We start from the raw sequence: 21,444 nt of genomic DNA, 5'->3' as shown, positions 1-21,444 counted from the left end.
TATTCAGGAATTAGTTTTGGAAAAGTCATTACTTTCCTTGTGTCACAGAGTTCACATTTTCTCCTGATGGAATGTGGTCACTTCATTCTTAAAATAGAGCCTGAAGTGCTGGACTGTTCTCTTACTTCTTATTAAACCCTTCCCTGCTAAAGGTCCCTGAAGTCCTGTGCCATGGATAGACTCCTCCCCTCCCTCTTTTCCTTCCAGCAGTGTTATGTTGCTCTTACTTGTGCCTTGGTTCTAATCTTAATCCAAGTTTGGGGTGTGGATTGGGAGGTTCCTTTGTTCTCATTTTCCAGCTGTGTTTAGACATTGGGGTGGTGTTTTTCAGATTTTGTCCTCCCCTTCCTGTGACAGGCACACCTTGCTTTTGGTAGTTTTTTTTTTTTTTGTCTTGACAGTGAGTCTTTTGCCCCTGCTTAACCAGCATGAAACCTCCACTTTGTACTGGTGCAGAGGATACTAAGCCCAGGGGACCTACTGCTCCTCCTTTAGATGTAGTAGATTTTTGCTTATGCAAAAGAAAAACATATGCCTTTGCCTGAACTCTAGGGATGGAGGTTCATCCCCTGCATGAAACTCTTGTTATGTGTGAGATAATCTCTGGGAAATGGTCTAGTGTTTGTGCCCATGCCACAGCCTTAACTGATTTATTCTTTCTTGCTCTTGCTCCTTGAAAGAGATTTTTCTCTTGTCTCCCATCTTGTCCCTAATCTATCTTATGGACATTTATGGAAAAGAATTTCAGAAGGAGTAAAAATGCTTCTTTCTTTGTGGGTTTCTGTTTCGTCCAGCAGAACCGGCACAGAGAAAGGAGCCACCACCAATCTTTAGTTGACGAGATTTATTGCATCCTCCCTGTTTTTCTGCCTCCTTTGTTCTTCCACTATCTCCCTTCTCCTACCCTCTCCCTCTCTCCTCTCCCAGGCTCCTAGCTTATCAGCCAATTATAGCAAAGCTTTCTCTCACGCAGGAGAGCATGTAGAGGAATGTCAGCATAGCATTATATGAATCACGAGCTGTCCATGCACGGCATGATATTAGATAGCTAATCCTGAGCGTGGCGTTAACATGTCATTAAGTCTCCAAGGAACTAGTAAGCAATCAACCTTTTTGGGTACTTCCTTATTTTAGTAGCCAGTGCCCTTTGGTTCACTGCCAGGTGCCATCTTGTCCAAGACGACCCTCAACAGGTTTCTGTTACTTTAACCTTATTTCTGAATATACACATACCAGTTCATCAAAATGTTAGCTTATTTTTTCTTATTTGCTTTTATGGCTCTATAAAATACATTTAATTTGCTTGGTAAAATTCCAAAGAGCAATAAAACAAAATTCACCATATTTTTAGGAAAAAAACTGTTTTGACTCAAAAATATTTAGGCAATGTACAAAAAGTAGTACAGTAGTCTAGATACAAACTCAAAAGGGATCACCTGTATGACTAACAAATCTTCCTTACATGATTTGGACATGTGTTCAGTAAATTGAGATCTGTCAAATCAATTTCACTTGATAAGAGTAGATTATCCCTGCAATTAATGATTATCTTTTAGTTCTGATTTTTCCCACTTTTAATAATATATTTCCTACAATTTGATTCTTAATCTATATTTCATTGAGAATGTCTTTCTTTATCTGATAAGAAATTCAAACAAATGACTAAAACTTTATTATATTGTTCAACACATAAAACATAATCTAGGAGAATTGTTATAAAAAGTTTATTTCTCATCTATAAAAACCAGATATGATTTTAATAAGGCATTGTAATTGCCTTATGTTGCAGTATGAAAATTTAAGTTAAGAAAATATGTAGCTTCAAACCCAAAATTGAATTATCTGGGCCATTAGGTTTCTTAAATTGAATGACTAACAAACTATCTATTAGAATTCATCTGATACCAAGCATCTTTTTTTCGTGTATGAAAGGTCTGAAGAGAATGTTAAATAAATTTAAAATCTGCATGATCATGCTGAAAATTAGAACAAATAGTGTCAAAAAGCATAAATATGCTGTAAAAATCCAAAAGCATGGCATTTGGCTATTTTTTTTTTATTTAATACAAGAAGACATAAAAAATATGTGTATCCTGGGTAGTGTGGATATTATGATATAAAGTGCATTGGATATTGCTTAAGTCAGGTCAAACATACCTATCTGCTCCTACATGTATCATTTCTTTATAGTGAAAATATTCAGATTCCTTTCTTCAAGCTTTCTGAAATATAAAGTACATAATAGTTATTGATGGTCATCCTACTATGCAAGATCATAATAGAATATTACTTCGGCCTGGCATGGTGGCTCATGTTTGTAATCTCAGTAGCTTGGGAGGCTTAGGCAAGAGGATCATAACTTCAAAGCAAAAGCAAGGCTCTAAGCAACTCAATGAGATCCTGCCTCTAAATAAAATACAAAATAGGGCTGGGGTTGTGACTCAGTGATCGTGTGCTGCTAAGTTCAATCCCCAGTATGCAAATAAATAAATTAATTAACTAATAATAATAATAATAATAATAATAATAATAAAAATAAAACCATATTCTGACCATAACTCGATAATTATTGATCAACCCTTCCCCATTTTCTTATCTTTCTGCTCTACCCATTACATTTTGATGGTGAAATTTAGAGCCATTTAAAACTTTTCTTTCACGAATCTCTATGTTTTCCATGGTTTTCAACATAAGAATGGTATTTTTGAATTAGGAAATATAATTTTAAAATACTATTACTCTTTTGTGCTATATAAGCAAAATGTTTTAATAATACTCATTAATTTAAAATAAGATTTAGTTTGAATATGCCAAGATCTTAGCAGTGAGTACAGTTGTCTTTGCATCACAGAATCATGTGTAATTTTTTTTTCTTGAAATAGTTCATGTTTTCCAATTTTTAATATTAAAAGATTTGACCTTTAAATAAAAATCCTAAAAAATTAAAACTTAATAAAACATCTGTGGTTCTGTGGCATTTATGATATAAGTATTGTATCATATGTGGCATTTATAAAGGACTTTACAGAAGTTATCCAGAAATTTTGAAAAAATATAGTGCCTACTAATCATAGTACAAAATATGAAACCAAATAATAAGATTAAGTGATAATTATTCCTTTAGTCTCCTCCACAGTGTAATACCCATAGTTAGTATTATGTTATTTAGAGGAAAGATTTGCAAGAATAATAGGATTAACTTGATGATAACTTGATGACTAATTGTCTTCCTGACTACAATAATTTCTACCTGTATCATTGATTTAATCATGGAAAATAAACAATAGAATGTTATATCCAGATACCCACTTCACCAAGTTCTGAAGAAAGGTATGAAACCTCACTATATTGCCATAATAGGTTTTCATCCATAATGCTAAATTTACCTTCATGCAGATGATCACAGTATTAACAATATCATAATAAAATCATAGCATATCATGTATAATTCTCCATGTGACTTCTTTCTTCCTTTGTAACCTTGATCTAACCTCTTATAATAGCTGATGATATGTTTTGGTTGTGTAGAGCCTTAGTTTTCCATTTTTTATAGTCAAACACATCCATTTATAATATCTATATTTAAAAATTTATTTTGACCTTCAAAATAATCAAGTAATTATTACTATTTAAATATCTATTGCTGAGGCACACTAGCAATATCCTTCCTTGGTTTGATATTAGGTATCAGACATTTTGTGATTGATGTATAACTATTTTAAATACACCTGTATTGAAAAAAGTAGAGAACTGGTCAAGAAGTTAGGTAGCCATGCCAGGCATGGTGAGGCATGCCTGTAATCCCAGCGGCTCCAGAGGCTGAGGCAGGATGATGGCAACTTCAAAGTCAGCCTCAGCAAAAGCAAAGTGCTAAGCAACTCAGTGAGACCCTGTCCCTAAATAAAATACAAAATAGGGTTGGAGATGTGGCTCAGTGGTTGACTGTGCCAGAGTTCAATTCCTGGTACTTCCCTCCCACCCCCAAAAAAAGGTAGTTAGGTATCCCTGAGGGTGCTACAAAAAGAAAATAAAAAACAGGCATCATGAATTATATAAATTACTTAATGTAACAAGTAGTAAGAAGTAATAGTAAAACTGTTATTAATTACTTAAAATACTTACTGAGAAAGTACTAAAATATTCCTAATATAATCTTAAATTATTACCTTTACTCTCAAACACTGAAAAATTTCTTCTGAATTAAGTAATTGAGTAAGGTAAGGTGATTTCAACCTGAAGTTTGAAAATTATGACTTACATGAAGACATTAGAGTAATATTTTCATCACAAAAACAATGTGAAATTGCCAGCATAATCTTTAGGTTGATGTCACGGAGCTTAATGTATCCTTAATATATCAATCAATATGCTGAATCTGAAGGTATGAACAAATAATACTGGGTAAATTATTTTAAATTAAGTCATTAATCCAATATTAACTTTTTGTATTGCCAGTTATCCTTTCTCATCCATCTGTTTCCCAAAGGAGCAATTTTATATCCTGGTAGAAAAAAAATTAGTGAGAAAAATTCTTATGTTTGACACAGAGTACAATGATCAAAACTGAAGCATTTATATGTTATTATCAGCAGTCTAAAATTAAAAAAAATTGAGTTGCTTATTACTTAAACCCTTGGTAGATGATTATTTAATTCTCTTTTAGTTCAGTAATCAGCTCATTACCTTATACATTTATTTCAGTTATTACTTTTTGTAGATTAACAGAATTATAGAAAATGAGTTCTGCTCTACTTAGCTATCAAAAAAAAAAATCTAACATGTTAGGACCTAATGTTGTACCTTCAAATTTTGCCTGTAAATAAGATAGAAATGGTTGGCTATTCTTTTACATTATGATGTGTCTTTGAAATTTGCTAGGTGTAGAAAAGTATAAAGCAAATTGTCATGAATTTCCACCTTCCAGTTTAACTTCAGTTTAAAGGAAGGACAAGAGTATAATCAGGGCTTCTTGTAAGACTTTCTTCATTCCTTTAATATTCTTCAATCTGAATGAAACCAACAAGGGAATTAAAAAGATCAAATCATCTTTAATTTTCCATTTCTGTTAGAATTGAAATTCACATCACTGTGTTTTAATCCAGTTTTTCCTATTCCATTTAGCTCATTTATTTATTTTCCTGTAATGAACTTTTTAGAAACTTTTATAACTGTAATGGTAATAATGAAGTGCTCCCCACTTTCACTTTTTGAATTGAAATCCTTAATCTCCCTACTATGCCATTAACTGAGTCATTATGAGTTTAACCAGTAAATTATTCATTATTTAAAATAAATCATATGTTAAAATATTATAAGCATGCTATATTTAATGTAGTTTTCTCTTTTTTCTTATTCATTGCTTTCCCAAACAGGTTTAAAGTGTAAGTATAATTATGGATGTTTTTCACATGATTTTATGAAATAGAAAAATAGAAACCATATATCATATTTCTCAAGTAGTTACCCTGTTCAGAACTATGTATTAATTACTTACTTGGCATTTATAATAGCTGTGTACTCTTTGGTTTGATATATATGGAATTGAGCTGATTTTAGAATTGGATAGAACTAAAATAAACATAAAATGGAGTGTTCTAATCATTTCTAAACTTTAGCAATAAACGCCCATGATAATCAAAAACAGTGACCTATCTGTAATACAAGAACCACAGGTGTTCCTAGGAATAATAAAAAAAAGAAAAACAGCTAACCAAATCTCCCTTTTTTATAGTATACCTACACAGCTGCTGTGAAGTAATGTCAAAAATATTTAAATCGTTTTTAAATAACTTTTCTCAAAATAGATGAAAAATAAAGGAAAAATCTCTTATATGCCTCATTTAATGAGGCGATCCATTACAATTTTAATTACCCATCATGTAAAATTATTTTTTTAAATTTTTAATGGATATATACAATTGTATATATTGATGGAGTACCATTTATTGTTTTAATATATACATACGTTGTGTAATGTTCAATTCAGGGTAAGCATATCTGTATCTTCCAACACATATAGTTTCTTTGTGTGAAAACATTAAAAATTTTTTTTCTAGTGTTTTGAAATACACACTGCATTAGTGATACCCATAGTCACCCTTCTATGCAATCATAGAACACCACAACTTATTTCCCCTCATTGTAACTTTAATATTATTATGTAATTTAACTTGCAAATATTCATATTAATGTCCCCCTTCTTCAAGGAGTAAATATTTTAAGGAATTAAGGGACAATTATATGTAAATGATATCTACGAGGATGCTTCTGTCACAGTATCAGTTTATGAGTTCAAATAATTATGTGAAATATTTTAAGTGGTTCAAACTCAATCTCATTATTAAGATAGCTTGCTGAAAAGCATATGATTTCTAAAGAGAATTTTATGAAACAATCTTACTTTACCCAAAACGGCAAGCTGAATGCACGAAGACAGCACAAATTCAATCTGCGCTACCTGCAGCAAAGCCCGCAGCACCAGCCTGTGCTCCAATGGCACCACCGCACCCGCAGCCCACGCCCCCTCCCGGTGCACATCTCTATGAAGAACTAGGAGACAGCACGATGTAAGTAGGTCTTTGAGAAACTTTGAGAAGTAAATGAGTTTTAATGGATACTGACTGGTATGTTTAATTCCAACCAGATGTAGAAATACATTTTTAGTCTATTGGATTGTTTATTTTTTATATATAAGCAGAAAAAAATTGTTCAGAACCTAAGAAAAGTTGAAAAGTAATAGCCAAAAAGTTAAAAAAAAAAAAAAAAAACACAACCTAAGAGAAAAGCAGTACTCACTTGAGAAAACAAATTTATAGCTAGGATATTAATATTATATGTACTGTACCTGATGTTATGGTGACACAGACATCTCCCCCTGCCACTAAAAATTATAAATAGATTCTCAGAAAAAAACTTTTACACATAGAAGATAAGAAACTAAACAATCCTAAAACAATAATGCCTTATTTGGGATCGAAACCAAACCCCCATGTGGTAATTGAAACTAAATTTTATAGTTTAATATCATACACTTTCATAGAATACCATTTTAGACCATTACATAATATAGTACTTAAGATCCACATGAAAAGAATCCACTTGCTAAATGCCCAACTATTACAGAACATGCTTTTCATTATTTTACTCTTACTTTATTTCACTAACTGCAGAATGGTCACAATTGAGCATTAACATACAAGAGTTTTCTGGGCATCCTAATCTTGCACCAAAGACAGTTTAGTAATAAATTATTTTATAAGTAATATTGGTACGATCATTTATAAAAGTTTCACATAATGGTTGCACCCAACTTTTTTGCAAAAATTTTGGCATAAAATCTGTGAAGATTGCATGGTGAAATATAGGCAGATTGATATCATTGCTCAATGTTTCTCCTATGCTATTTGGAATCTCCAACCACTGTTAAGTGATATCTTTAAAAGAGACCACTAACTTATTGCTAAAAGACTTAAACAACTATTTCCAATAAATGATTCTATTCACATAATCTGATTCCTTTTAGTGATGTTTAGCTTGTCTATATTTTTAAAATTCAAGAGTAATTCTTAGTGATGTTACATAAAATTATCAAGCATAGTTATAAATTTTTGAAAATAGCTAAATTAAATTCAGAAACCCTTTTATTAACTAGAATTTGATCAAGTAGAGGGACTGAAACCTATCTCTAAATTTTTAGCATTTACTAGTAGGAGTAAAGCAAGCCTCAAAAAAAAAAATGAAATTCACCTGTTAATTGGAAAAATGGTTTAGGAAGAGATGTTATTAGTGTTTGCTATATTAATAATTTTATGATAGATTCTAATTTCAATAATGATGAAATTGTTATTAATGCTTTTTTAACACTAAAACTAACTTTAAATCTGTGTTTAATACATGACATTCTCTTTCTAAAACAATACAAAATGGGATTCATGCTTCAAATACATTTTTTCACTTTTTTCACATGTTGAAAATGAGGGTTGTTTTTGAACTATTGGTGAATGTAGGAATTGAGCCAATATGATTTGATTCTCTTCGATCATGTCAACCACATCTACTAGTGACAATTTTAGAAAGAAAAAAGCAGTATGTATAAAGTTAAGTGTGTTTCTGTATAAGAATGAATGATATGTATTAATTTGAACAAAGGCATCTGAATTCAAAGTAGTTTCACAATGGCAATTTGCAATAAGCAACCCTTATGGACTATTGTTTTACTAGAAAAATGATAGTAAACTTAATAAAAGATTTTGTAGTTATATGTATTAAAATATTTTAAGTTCTTTGTATTTAATCATCTTATCTTTAGGAAATGTTTAACTTATTCATTCAAAACCTTTCATAGGAATTCTAATGATAGGTCACTAATTAAACTGGCTCCAAGTGACTTATTTGAAAGTATTAAAAAAAATTTAAAAAATCAAAACATTTTGAATAAATGTCTTCACCAAGTAATAACTTTGTATAGTTTCAATTTTCATTCTGTAATAGTCATCATAGTATCTGTGTATTTACTTTCTCCCAAACAAAATATATTTTCTTTATAAATCGGCACACATTAACCTATTTTTCAGAGTTAAAGCATAGCAATTCACAGTCTCATTTAAAATTTTTATTTTAGGATTATAATTATTCATGTTTCATACAGGTCAACTTTACATATGTATAGTAAATACATTGCTAGATATATTTTGGTGTGATAAAACATCCAAATAAATACCATATGATTTTACTTAAGACATTATTAAATATCATTCTTAATGAATAAGCACACAGAAAATTTTTAAAAAATCATGCATTTTCTTTCTTGAATATAAGTATTAAATGTTTAAAGCAACTTCCTGTTAGTATTTTTATAATCATCTCAAATTAACTGTAGTTAAAACTTTCTTTTTTCTATCACATGTTTTCTCTTTCTCACCTGTGGATACATAGGCATAAGTAAGTAAATAATATCATTCTATTCAAGGACATTAGAAAATAGATGTAATAGAATAGATTAAATGCTATTTTACTATAACTACAGTGATCTTCATCTTTTACCATGGAGTCATTTTCTTTTAAAAGGAAACTTTCCACACCCAATTTCCTTTCGATGTCTTAAAATGGCCTGAGCTTAAAACCAATGTTCCCAGTGATATCCCAAGCTTTCAAAATTATACTTGTTTTTAATTTAACACAAATATTTATAGATTTCTTTAAATTGTAAGTTATATGGTATCATTATGTAGATCATTTTGTCCACAAAAGATCAAATCAAGATCAATTCAAGACCAAATCTCCAAAGATCAAAGCAATAACCAAGTAAGGTCAAGTTAAATGAATTTTGACATACTTAGAAAATGTCTCTCCAGGATCTAAAAAGATAAAAGTGTTGGTTGCCAACTTATTCCAAATTGTCAGCACTTTCTGAATTACTCAGATGAGCCTGAAACTCTAGGTTCACCTCTTAGCATTCTTTATTTAGAACTCATACTTTTGCCAAATAACAGTTTTATACATAATTTTATTGCTTAAATTATTACCCCAATTTTTCAACATGACTATTTAGTTTTTATTCAAAATATTCCCCATTTTATTTCCATTTCTTATGGAAGGTAAATATTAAATAATTACTAAAATAAATCTGTTATTCTGTTTGTACTTGAGAGTAAATCCTAATTAGAGACAATTTTAAACCACCTATCACCCAAACTTTCTGGAGGAAGGGTCCCAAGGTTTTCAGTAGAGGTGCTTAATTTGTGCTCTTTGGCTTTTCCAAATTTGTTTATATCTCAAAGCTACCTACATTTCAGCATTCACAGAGGAGCAAATCTTTCAATGACATTAAAGCCACATAATTTTAACTTAAATATTCTCAATAAGGGAAGTCTTTTCTAAAATTTATGCAGATCATATATGAATGAAAGACCAGCACCTCCTCTGAAAATTGGTATAATTTATAATGCTTTAAAACTAAGAATAAAAATTAAACATCAGGAAAATAATCTCTCTTCAGGAATGTAGCCTAAAGTCAAATGTGATTTTGAATTTTGTGAGAAGTTTCCCTCTGTTTGTGCACTGTTAATTCTCTTAATCTGAAAAATAGAATGCCCCTTTCTGTATTCTCTTGCACATTTTGACTCAGATCAGAATACTTTTAGCTCTAGGCCAAAATTACTGAGATGAAGGATGGTGGAGACATACTGATTCAGATACAACCAAGGATCTCTTATGCATAACAGTCAGCTCTGACCATCCTCAGTCAAGGCTAAGGACACAGAATCAAAGGCCAAGTTGCTTGTATTAAATTTGAAGCATCGTGATTTATGCATGAGTGAACTGTTATGTGAAGACCTGAATACTTTGCTGAATCAAACTAACTGAGGAGGAGAGAAAAAAACAGTTTATAGATTGACACATCTTTTTTGGTAAAATATTTCTCATGCTACTCACAACTCTCAATATTTTACTGCCTTGTATTTATGACAATAGGAATTTGAAAGTAACGTTTTGCTTCAGTAGATTAGTGTTGTTTGGCATTTTATATTTTGAAGTAGTAATGAGAACCATAAAATCATCATTCTCATGAAAGCTGTCACAACTTGTTTCCTTACATTTCATTATCTTCTTTTCTTTCAAGTCTTTTCCTTCTCTACCATTTTCAAAAAAGCAGGGAATATAACTCACTCCCAGAAGACAGGAAAAATCAGCAAGTTGTGATGCCCTTTTCTTCCAATACCTTTGAGGCTCACAAACCAGCTTATATAGATGGATCACTTAAAAACAACCAACAAAAGTCCACAAGAAAATTCACATTTCTATCTGATAAGGATGACTTAAGTACCTCTAACCCCCTTTATAAGGAAAAGATAGGTCAAATATCTACACATTAAGACATTTTCTTGAGAACACATTTTGAAGACCCATTTTTAATGCAAACACAAGTCAAGAGTCAGTCCCTGAGGGGCCCAAGAGAAAAGATTGAGAGAATGTGGAACCAGCCAGTCAGCTTACCTAGAAGACTCATGTGGAAGGCTCCAAACAAACCAGAAAGCATAGATATGGTGCAATGGCAGAACACCAGGCAAAGAGCTGAAAATGAAGGCCCTGGAACTTATTCCAACAAGAATGGTAGTAACAATCCATTGTTTACAACTGAAAATATAGATCCAACAGAGAGAGAAGAAATAAGGCAAGGAGAAACACTGGTTATAAAAGAAACAGAACAGTTGAAATCTCTAGCTTTAGACTCTTCATTTTGTTCTTCTTGATCTCACTTATCTTTCTCCATTTTGCCAACTATTTCAAGAACTGTGGAACTCAAATCAGAGACTGATGTCATCCTTTCTCCTGCTGACTGTGTTGAGAGCAGGGTGGTATCTGTGCTGCTAACTGTCTCAAGGACAAACAGGACTGCTGGGCCCCTGTGCTTACCAAGGTTGTTAAGAGATATTTGTCCGAGGAATGTGTGGTTGCCTGGAGACCTTATCCGTCAAGGACGGGAGTGGGGCTTAGCCCCGACTCATCTCCTGCATAGTTCACCCCTTCCCTCCTCCCTTCTTCCACTAGGACTGTTCAGTTCTGGCGGGACCCAATGAGAATCAAATAGATTGGCCGGACCCAACCAGAGGAGGACTAATGTTTAGCTGTTCAAATGTTAACCAATTAAAAGAACACTGTAAAACTGCTTGCCTTTCATTATAAAAACCCTCCTAACGAGGGCTCAGGGCCTCTCTTAGTGTCACTGGTTAAGGATGCAGAGGACCAGGTTCGAACTTGCTACTAAATGACTCTTTGCTGCTTGCATTGATTGTGGTCTCTGGTGGTCCTTGTGGGGTCTCGAGCCTTTGGGCACAACATATGGGGGCTCGTCCGGGATGCCCCAAGCCCACCCAGACACCTGATCATAGAGTCATAAGTGACACCTTCGGCCGGTGAGTAAGGCATTGCCGTGTGTTTTCTGGTCTGGATTGCCTGCAGGTTCTGGTTCTGGGCTGGCATAGTCCTGGCAGACGCGCTATAGGACCCCAGCAGGGTCTCGGGAAATGTCCCCTCGACCCGTCGGGTGACCTTGTCACATCTGGTGACGCTGTCACATCTGAGAAGCTTCTGTGCTGCATTCGGGGGAACTTGTCGCATCTGGTGACTCTGTCACATCTGAGCAGCTTTTGTGCTGCATCTGGGCAGCTTTTGCGCTGCATCTGAGCGACTCTGTCGCATTTGGGTGACTCTCACATCTGGGAAGCTTCCTTGCTGCATCTGGGCAGTTTCTGTGCTGCATTTGGGCGACTCTGTCGCATTTGGGTGACTCTCACATCTGGGCAGCTTCTGTGCTGCATCTGGGAAGCTTCTGTGCTGCATTCGGGCGACTTGTCGCATCTGGTTAACTCTTTGTCCCATTTGGGCATTGTGTTGCGTTTGGGCAACTCTTTGACACAATCGGAAACTGTTTGTTTTTGTTGACAAAGTACCAGCTAGCCAATTTTTGATTTAGCGCGCTACGTGTCTGTCTGTTTGTGTATTGTACTATATGGTCTTTACTCTTGCCTTCTATTAAATTCTTCATTGTGTTAATTCGATTTTAGGCTTAGGGATACTCATTGCAGGGTACTTTACAGTCCTTCTCCTTGTTCCTGAGAGATTTGTTTACTCCAATCCCCCTAGGCAGAGAGCTCAGCAGCTCCATTCCTCAAAAGTAGTAAGAAATAATGTTTTGTGATTTTCTGCATTCAAACCTAACCTGATTTCTCAACCAGGAAGAAAAAGGGTTAACAAGTCCTGGGTGATCCTCCCTCCCCTCTGCCTTGCCTTGCTGAAGCCTGCATTGGAATGTAGGCTGCAGCAGTCTCAGTGGGAAAGGGGGGTAACCTGAAGATAAGAAAAAAAGAAAAAAAAGGTGTCCGTTTTAAACTTCTGGGCTGCTACACAGAAGTAACTCATTCTCTAGGATTCTTGTTTTGTTTTGTTTTTCTCTAATGCTGTATTTTTGAGTTCATAATTTTGATCCTGCATACCTAGGTTAATGATTTTTTTTCTTTTTTATCAGTTCTATTTTTATTCAACTAGAGTTTTTGAACATCTGTTACATTGCAATGGAGATTCACCTATAAAGTTACAAGACCTTTGATTTTGTATTATTTGTATGTCGTGCTAATGTCGTGTTTTGTCTGTATCAAAACTGAGCGCTCCTAAAATTAAAATTTTAAAATGGATCCAAATACTTTTATTCACGTGATTTACAAGGGTTCAATTTAAATTGGGTAAACTAATAAAAGTAAAATGTCTTTAGAAATAACTCGCAAGTCTCTAGGTGCTCAAACTAATGGAATGTTGATGTTAAACAATGTCTAATATCAATTGTTTCTAGGACTTTTCTTCAACAGGAAAAAGGCAGCAATTACTGTTCAGGACACTTGTCTAATATCTTGGTTTTTACAGAATAAGTGAATTAGAGTTAACATGTATGGGATTACTCAAATGTGTTTGTTGGTGACATCTGATTAATTTGCAAATCTAAAATGCTCATTGTTAAATAACATCAAGTACTTTTAAGTCCTTATATTACATGGGGTAACATACTTAAACATTATTGGTGTTTTCATAGGTTGGTAAATTAAAAAGGGTTTAAAATTGCTTTGTGTCATTACTAAAAACAAGGTTATTAAGAGTTATGTTATAACAGATAAAACCTCAACTCGGAGGGTGAGCGTTCCATCTGCTCCCTTACCACTTCCCCCTGCTCCCCGTCCAGTTCTGCAAAGCTCCAAGGAGCTCTTAGATTTGGATTTAGAGTTACCATCTCCCCTTTCACTGTGTTTCAGTTAGAGTTGTTTCAGAATGTAAACAAAAAGGGATTAACAGATAGGAAAGAGAGAATAAAAGGTTCTGGGTTTGGAAATATATTTAATAAAAAGGAAAAGAAAATGTTTCTGTGTAAGAAAGTGCCTGTGTGATGGAATACATGAGGGTCTAAGTAAGTGCTAAGGAAGTCTGTGTGTAAATAAAGGGAAAGTTTCAACAAGTCTGTGTGTAACTAAGTTGGTTGTGTGTATGTGAGACAGCTAAAGCTATTTAAGATTTTTCCTAAGGTGAAATACTGATGTTCTGATATAAGCCAAAGAAATCTATATGGTAAAATGACATGGTAAAATAACAAGGATTTCTTAGAAACACTAATTTACTCTTAACTTTGTGTCTATTAAGTTTTATTCTTTAAAATAATTAGTCTTAAAAATTGGGGTTTATACAATTATGGTTAAACAACTGTTAAGAGTATTGTACTATGTTACAGAGTCTAAATTTTTCTTTAAAAACTGAATTTAGTAAGATTAAAGTGTCAAGGTAATTGTGAAATGGTCACCCCTTGTATATTAAATGTATTCATATTTTCCAGGTATACAAGTTTTTAAAGCAGGAAATTTGTCAAGCTGCTATTCTCCAGAATAAACTTGTCTGTACTGGTAATATTAAACTTAAAGAGTACATTTTATTGGGGATTTATTTCTATCACTTAATGTTCTATTATGGGACATATTACCAGTAAGGTATATGTAAAATTGGTTACTTATTTCACTGAGATAAAAATTTAAATGTAAATGTATATCTAAGAGTTAGTGACAGCCTGATTTGTTTAAAGGTTCATATTGTAGAAGGTGAAAGCATTTTGCTACACAAAAGAAAAGTTAAAAGCTCTCTCAGCCTTTCTTTGATTGATTTCTGTTTTGGATATAATGTTAGACTGTGTTAACTAATGTTCATATGGACTCAGAAATCAATATATGTAAACTTCTTAAAATGACATTTAAGAAAGAGTATAATGCACTATAGCAAAAATGGGACAACAATGACTGAGATTGGGGTCCCTGACTTCATGACTGTAGCATGCCTGGTGCCTGGGAGTGTTCCTGTGTAGGAGCGCAAGATGCCTAACTGCTGTGGCAGTAACCTCCCTGGGGAGGCTCTGTACAGGAGTCCTATCAGCTCTTACATTGATATCAGGCACACAGCTCTTGGGCAGAAAGAAATTGTTTTGCTAGATAACCAGTGTTTCATCAGTTCCCTTCTCTAGTTCCTGCCAACCTTACAGTAACTTTGGACAGTGGACTTCTTTGAGAGCTACACAGAGTTCCTAACATTGCACTTTGCAGTTGTGGGAAAAAGTTATGTAGATGGTCTAGTCTCTGTAACTCTCCTGAAAACAAAGAATAATGCTTACATAGTCTTTAACTTAATAATAAGACATGTATAAATGTTGCTAACATAACTCTTTAGATCTGCATTTCCATCAGAGAACAGAGCTCCATCTGATCTCAGCTTAATCTTCAAAATCTGTGTTTATAAACCTTTATTTTCTAATACTCCTTTGACCCTCACTGAACTTGAAAATTTGGTCATGCTGGTCATGACAAAAGGGGCAAAAATTAGTTTTAGGGTTAGAACATTTTACTTAAGACTTGTGAAGAGCCCTGCCTTACCTGAGATAAGGCTCTGCCTCACCCTGCTACATGTTAGAATGACTCCAAAGTAAGCCAGACTTTAACTCATTTAAAGTTGTGCTCAAAAGTTTGATGTTTGTTGTAAAGATTACTGTGATCTCAAACAGGGTATATAATGTAGAACTCAGCCAAAATTCAAGATAACTATTGTACAAGCTAAATATGTTTTTACTCTTGCTAATTTCATTTTGTAAAATGGTTGCCTGTTACTGTTATGCAAAAGGAGCTGCTTCCAGAACATACAACCTAGGTAACTTGTGATAAAAGGCCATCACCTTCAAAACAGATAGTATGTGGTAGTACTTTAATAAAAGGGTAAATGACTGTAAAGTTATGGATGTTAAAGTTAAAGCCCAGTACTCTTACTGTATGACTGGTGAGACTGGCTTGCTGGATGATTAAGATCAAACTTAGAAACTGGAATTAAATACAGAGGCCAAGAAAAAAACAGTATTTGCCCTCAAAGTCAGCCTGAACCCAGGGAATAAGAGGACTTCTCTAAGGAGCGCTGCAACTCTGGGTCACACAACCTCCTGATCAAGGAGATTGTTGAGACTAGAGGATGAAAATCACTCAGTGCATCTGCTGCAGAGGAGGGTCATGGAAAAAGGGAGACACCCCTAATGCTTTCAAGGAAAGCCACCTCATCGAGAAGACCCTGCCTAACCAATGGCACTAATGGAGCTAAGAAGTTGCTCTTAAGTTCTCTATGAGTAGCCCCTGTGGAAACTCAGCTGACTCTTTAACAAGACAGGAACCAGGTCAATTTGACCAGCTTGGTCTTGGACACCCAGCAAAACAGTTAAAACCAAAATGTAGCCATTCTTGGGCATTTAAAAGAAATAATAGTTAAAAGTAACTTAAGATGTACACTTGTGTTAACCCACTAAAATTAAGAGTGGAAGCTACAAAAGAAAGATTCTTAGGCAAATGTGCCTGATAACTATCAAGGGAAACTGCCAGAGTCAGAAGATTTTAGTCAGTTTAAGGCCTACAGTCACAGGTAGGCTTTATCTATGTTTGCTCATATGATTATCTATCCCTAAGTAACAGAAGTATAGAGATCTCTACTAAACACAGGTTATACCAATAAAGGGAGATTTTACAAAAATCAGATGACATTAAGTAGCTTAACTATATTTTCTGGGGACCTCAATGACATTAAGAGTTAAATATTGTGTCTACATTCCTGATAACCTGGACAATGTTAAAGTCCCCAAATAAAGGCCTTGTCCTCTCCAGCCTTTGCTAGGCCTAGTTATGGGAACAATTTCTCAGTTCTTCCACCTCCTGGTGAGAGATTGACTTCTGTCATTTTCATGATACTCAGTGGCATGTTTCAGATGCTGCAACATTTACTTTGTACTAATCTCATTTCAGTACTCATGTCTTTTTGTTCTTCTATCATAGAAGCACCCACCCCCAGATGAGTTTACAACCTCCTCTTCCCCAACCAGACTTCTGCCTTGGACCCCTCGATTGACCCGATTTTTAAAAAGGAACTCCAAACTGCTTGCCCCTCGCTGCCCCCTTTCAGCTTTGAAGCAGCCAGAAAGATCGACACCTCTTTCTTTTCCTTACAGCAGTTAGGAGTTCCTAAAGCTAAAGGGGGGAATGAAGCCAGAATTAAGGACAGGTAGTTAGTGTAGAAATAGGGAATCGGGTCAATTTGAGGAAATGAAGCCATGAAGCCATCTGCCTTTGGAAGTTGGAGACTGCCCCTGGAAGAATGGAATGTCAAGGATCTCCGGAGCTCATTAATTACCAAATTTACCTGCCTTTAAAGACTGTAAGCAAGGAGGTCTATGTGCAGCTCTGGGAGAAGAATGTTGGTTTTATGCTAATCATTCTGGAGTAGTGAGGGAATCCATGGCAAAAGTCAGAGAAGGACTAACAAACAGAAAGAAAGAATGGGAAGCTAGTCAGAGCTGGTTTGAATCCTGGTACAATTTTTCCCCTTGGTTAACTACTCTGGTGTCCGCTACAGTGGGACCCCTAAGATTGTTGTTACTAGCTTTAACTGTAGGACCTTGTATAATCAATAAGTTAATTGCTTTTGTTAAAGATAAAATAAATACAGTACTGCTAATGGTGCTAAAGGTCCAATATCAGCCCATTAAGCAGCAAGAATTAGAACAATAGAGACCTAAGATTGGCTCTCTAAATGTTCTTGGAAAGGGGTGATGTTGAGAGCAGGGTGGTATCTGTGCTGCTAACTGTCTCAAGGACAAATAGGACTGATGGGCCCCTGTGCTTACCAAGGTTGTTAAGAGATATTTGTCCAAGGAATGTGCGGTTGCCTGGAGACCTTATTCGTCAAGGATGGGAGCGGGGCTTAGCCCGACTCATCTCCTGCATAGTTCACCCCTTCCCTCCTCCCTTCTTCCACTAGGACCGTTCAGTTCTGGCAAGACCCAATGAAAATCAAATAGATTGGCCGGACCCAACCAGAGGAGGACTAATGTTTAGCTGTTCAAATGTTAACGAATTAAAAGAACACTGTTAAACTGCTTGCCTTTCATTATAAAAACCCTCCTAAAGAGGGCTCGGGGCCTCTCTTAGTGTCACTGGTTAAGGAGGCAGAGGACCAGGTTCGAACTTGCTACTAAATGACTCTTTGCTGCTTGCATTGATCGTGGTCTCTGGTGGTCCTTGTGGGGTCTCGAGCCTTTGGGCACAACAACTGCTCCTTGGAACTTTCTCCTCCAAGGCCTTGCAGTTCAAATTCTTCAGTCTTTAAGAGACAGAGACTCCCTTGTATGTTGGATATTGAAACCAAAAGGAACATTTTTGAAAATCTTTCCCATTCACCTAACATCTCTCCCTCCTCTCATTCTCTTCCCTCTCCTCCTCCCCTTCCTCCTCCTCCTCCTCCTGGTCCTCCTCTTGCCCTAACCCCCTTTTCTCTTTCCTTTCCTCCTCCTCCTCCTCCTTTAATCTTCCTCCTCTTCCACCTCTTCCACTTTGTATTCCTACTGTTTGTTCCCCTGATTCTTTTTCTCTACATCCCTTTCCTCCTCTTCCTCCACCACCTCCTCCTCTTCCAGGTCTTCGACCACCTTCAGTTTCAGTTCTATCCACAGATGGTATTTGTATACCAGATATTAAGTGCACTACAAATACAACTCCTGCCAAGGAAATTATATCTGCTACAAACCAGCTATCAACATCAAAATTGGTGTGTAATGCAAACCCTCAAAAAGAACCAAAAGGCATACTCAAACATTTTAAAAACTTAGCAGAACTTGAAAAGTCAGTAGCTAACATGTATAGTCAAACACAAAAGAACTGTCCACCCACAAACATCTCAAAACTTCAAACTTCTTGTGCTTCAGAGATAACAAATATGGAAATCACATCTGAACAAAACCAGGAGAATTCAAACAATACTGTGGAGGGAATTGAAAAACAATCTCCCAGTCAATCTACTGCACTGTAATGCTGATTTTCCTATTTTAACTGGGAATCTTTTGTTGATCATATCTTCAAGTTGAACATCAAATTTGAACATCAAAGAAGATTCCACTGTTTTACCCCAAATTCAATACAATGCTGTTTTTTCCATATTTTTAATTTACAAGATTATTAACTTCATCATTACTCATATAGTAGATTTACCTTAATTTTCTTAACTACAAAGTAGCATTATTTGTCCTACATTTATTTAAAAAGTAAGTAATTTTAATCTGTTTTTGATGGGGAGATACGGGCATGAAAGTTAGATACCCAACCTCAACAAAAAGGATTGTTTATCATGTTGATGCTTTTATTTTACCTTTTGATCATAGTTTCACATGTATATTTCAGGAAAAAGGTAGCCTGCTACAAATAAGCTAAACGTGATAACATAGATTCTGGGTTTTTTTGTTTTGTTTTGTTTTCCTTAAGCCTATGTATTTGGTAGGAAGAAGTACTTCCAAAGTAAAATCCTATGTACCTAGAAATGTAGAGGATGACAGACACAAGGTGTTTCAAAATAAACCCCAGGTGCTATAATATGTAGTCATCTGTTTTCTTTTAAGAACATCCTTTACTCTGACTTGCTTTTGTCTTACTAGTATGCTCATAAATTGATAACTCTTTTACTTTTTTCAATTGCTGTCTTATTTATTTCTCATTGTGCATTCCCTTCTCTTCTTTATAATGCAAATAAATCTTGAGACGTTGACTTTTGTAAGACATTTTTCATTGTTCCCACAAATGTTTGAAGTGCTATTTAATTTTGCTGTGTCACATTATTATATCATCTCTTTAATTATAATTTTAAAATATTCTCCTTCAAAGAAAATATTTATGTCCAGCTTAATAAATGAAATAATATTAACTTTAATACAAAATCAAGAAGTATTATATTTAGTGAACTGTCACCAGTTTTATTTAGGCCTTTGCTTCTTGTTTTCAGCAAGAAGATAAATCTTATTCTATGGAAAGATAGTTCTATAATTATAATAGTTATTAGTATCTTAGAGCTCAATTTGTTAAATTCCTAAAACATTAGCTAAACTTAGGACATTCTTCCTAATTTCTTTATGATACTTACACTTTCACTGAGTGTATTTTAGCTCAATTACATATTTATACATGCATATGCATATTATTGTATACAATGATATATATACATGTTTGTATATGTGTATATAATGTATAGTACGTGACCATCAAGTAATTGGTTTGTTTTTCCAATGAAACATGTGCAATGAATTTCATTTACTGGAAATCCCTATTTTGAATAGAAGTATAATTATTGTTTAGCACTGGAGTTTTAATATTTTAGAAGATATGTCTGACCAGAGAAAGGTACATTTGCGAATTAGCTCTATATGTATGTTCCAGGAAATAGCAGAATTGCAAATAAGCTATGATTGTTACCATAGTGTCTCTTATTTCTTTGAAATAAGAGAAACTTCCATGAAAGTTAAGCTTGATAGTTAATTGTTTAAGTATATTCACATAGTTTGAGGGACCTCCATTGTGCTATCTCAGAGATTTCTTCAGCTCTGATATTATTTGACATTTCTTCAGGAATTTGATCTGGCATTCCTAATTAACGAGATAAGATTTTTTAAAAAATCTGTTGTAGGTTTAATTATTTTCATTAGCCCATCCACTTCAGATTCTTTTCATCCAAAACAAGAGTAATTTCTTGCTTGGGGCTCGAACATGATTTTTTTCTCTCTTTCACTGAAAAACTTCAGTTGGAGTTTTTCTGACAAGGTATTATTCACACTTGTGTGAGCCTTTAATGTGAGTGTGTGTACTTTTAAGCCAATTTCTACCAACTTCTTGCAAATGTGAAACTTAGAATTCCTTGATAATGAAATTTCTAACTAGTGACCAATGACATGTTATATGAAATTCAAATAATAATTTTAATAATAATAATTGTAAGTACCTAAGCCTTATTAAATTATTACATTGCCTTTTTCTATAACACTTTAATATTTGTATAATCTAAATATTTTATTAATATTTTATACTTTCACATGAAGCATTTATTCTGTTTTGTACTTAATAGTCTTTCATTGACACATTGCATTTGGAGTTCCCTGAGTTCCTCATATATATTAATTAAAATATCTTCTGTAATATGAGACCTATAAATATTGAGTATACAAATACAAATGTTCTTCCTCTCCTCAATACCTAATCTCTACAACCTGACAATCAGTCTCTAGAAAGAGAACATTCTTCTTTATTTATTGAGATCAAATTAACACAGAAGGAACCATTAGATATCTTATTTAAAATACTTAGACAGGATTATCATACATTTGTTCTTACTGTTAAAAATAAATGTAGGGGCTGGAATTGTGGCTTAGTGGTAGAGCGCTTGCCTAGCATGTGTGAGTCACTAGATTCAATTCTCAGCACTGCGTATAAATAAATGAATAAAAAATAAAGTTCTATCAACATCTAAAATTTTTTAAAGAATAAATCTAATAAATATCATTGAATATAAGCTACACTA

The 21,444-nt window shown here is 34.3% G+C and overlaps 1 pseudogene; it reads left to right on the top strand.

The window, feature by feature from the left end:
• The first annotated feature begins 6,261 nt into the window (after window positions 1-6,261).
• LOC124985697 (uncharacterized) overlaps window positions 6,262-21,444 on the top strand; it is a 35,036-nt pseudogene continuing 19,853 nt past the window's right edge.

The sequence above is a fragment of the Sciurus carolinensis genome, chromosome 5 (genome assembly GCF_902686445.1).
Source record: "Sciurus carolinensis chromosome 5, mSciCar1.2, whole genome shotgun sequence".
In the NCBI taxonomy this organism is placed as follows: domain Eukaryota; kingdom Metazoa; phylum Chordata; class Mammalia; order Rodentia; family Sciuridae; genus Sciurus; species Sciurus carolinensis.
The sequence above is the reverse complement of the archived record's forward strand: the minus strand, read 5'-3'. Positions and strand labels throughout refer to the sequence as shown.